Raw genomic sequence first — 2,371 nt, forward strand, 5'->3', positions numbered from 1 at the left:
TTAGTAAAAAGTAATCCATTATAGGTCAAAGTACGGCCTTCAACACGGAGCCTTGGCTTTTCACCGAACAGCAAGCTATAAAGGGCCCCAAACATTACTAGTGTACATGTAAAACCATTCAAACAGGAAAAGCAACGGTCTAATCTATATAAACAAGCATTGCATGGCAATACAAAGTCCCATGCCGGTTAAAAAATCATGGTATTGGGACAAAATTCTAACTTAAACTATAACTAGTCATGTTGTAAACTATCTAGCAAATATCAAGTCAATATCTTTAAAAATGACTTAAAATGTGTTCAGCGGAAACTGATTATCTAAATGAATTTTCTAATTCCAAGGACCATCATAACTCTGCATATAAATATCTGACTGGATCAAAATTTAAACTTGAACTGTAAATTGTCATGACAAGAGTGCACACGCTTAAATGTCTCACCTTCTTTACTCATTATTGATATTATGTTGATAGTCCTAAATATAAAGCTTTATTACAACTGTCACATAAACTTATCATCAACCATGAAAACTAAACATTGACCAAAGAACCATGAAATTGAGGTCAGGCAGACATGGACATATTGCTTTTAGTTTAAGAAAAACAGACCAAAACACAAAAACTTAACACGGGCATGAGGACTATGCAAGGTACACTCATACCAAATATAGTTATCCTATTACTAATAATAAGAGATAATTTAAAATTACAAAAAAATTACTTTTTTTCAAGTCTTCACTGAACCATGAAAATGAGGTCAAGGAATACTATAATCTATTACTCAAATCAATATCTGAGGGTCGGGATGGGAGGATCTGTTATTCTGTTAACATTTAATTTTCACCCCTTTTTTCTCTTATCTTCAAAACATTAACCCCTTTTTTCTCTAATCTTCATTTTTTTTTGCCCGTTTATTCTCTAATTTTCATTTTTAAGGGCATTATTCTTTAATCATTTAACCCCATCCAAACCCTCATATCTTCAAGCCTGACACAAAAAAGTGTGGAAAACTGATTAATGAGTGAGTATTTTAAGTCCGAAAACCATAACTCTGCACAAGACCAGAACAAAATTACTACTTGAACTGTAACTTGTTATGAAAAACAAATGATCAAATCAAAATCTACAAGCATGAAGAAATAAAGTGCAGAAAACTGATTATTTAAGTGAATTTCTAGGTCCTTTTGATCAGTAACTTGTGACAGACAGACAGACAGACAGACAGACAGACAGACAGACAGACAGACAGACAGACAGACAGCAATGAAGGGTAGAGATTGCATAAGTTAATCAGTGGGAAGTAAAAAAAGCATTGGTTGAAGCTGATTCAACTGCAATTTTGGAGAACAAGTTATGTAATTTTCTTGACAAGTATAACATCATTTTGTAACTTGAATATATATCAATATATTAATACATTGATAAATTTCTGGAATATTCATGGATAGGATATTTAGAATGTCGGAAGCACTTTTCTGGATTAACTTCATCAGAATCACTTACCCAGCTACAAAAAGCATTTTAACTCAGTGTTCTATTTTAAGCCATGGTGGCCATCTTGGTTAATGGGCGGGGTCATCTGATACTTTTTTTAAACTAGATACGCTAATGAAGATTTTGGCCAAGTTTGGTTTCATTTGGCCCAGTAGTTTCAGAAGAGGAGATTTTTGTAAAAATTACGGACAACAGCGATGGACAACAGACCGCAAGTAATGAGCAAAAATATAAAATTAAAAAGGTTACCCTCAAAAGAATGACTATTTTAACAAGCATTCTGAGAGTATTGCATGGCAATACATAGTCCCCTACTGGTTGTAAGATCATTGTTCTAGAACGAAATGCATACTTGATCTATAACTTGTCATGGTAGACTATATAACAAATATCAAGTCTATATCTTCAAACATGACATATAAAGTGTGGAAAACTGATTATTTAAGTGAATTTTCTACAAAGTATGGAAGTGAATTTTCTAAGTCCAAGGGTCATAACTCTGCACAAGATCATTAGACTGGAACAAAATTTAAACTTGATCTGTAACTAGTCATGATAAAACAATATACCAAATATCAAATCAATATCTTTAAGCATGAACCCAAAAAGTGTTGAAAACTGATTTGCCAGACTGTCGGATGGACAGACGGTCCCAGTGCACAGTTATTTCGTAGTGCATTTCTTTCAGACAATAAATGGAAATAAAATTAAAAACCAATTCTTCAGAGAACAATTGAAGGTCTTTCCACCTCGATAATAAGAATGAAATTTAAAAACGATGTTAGAAAATGTCACTCCTTGTTGATGTAATTTGGTTCTTCAAATTGATATAAAAAAATAAGATTAATAGGTATATGCAGAAGACTTAATTGTTTTAGT

Source organism: Mytilus edulis, unplaced genomic scaffold, assembly GCF_963676685.1.
Source record: "Mytilus edulis unplaced genomic scaffold, xbMytEdul2.2 SCAFFOLD_1019, whole genome shotgun sequence".
In the NCBI taxonomy this organism is placed as follows: Eukaryota; Metazoa; Mollusca; class Bivalvia; order Mytilida; family Mytilidae; genus Mytilus; species Mytilus edulis.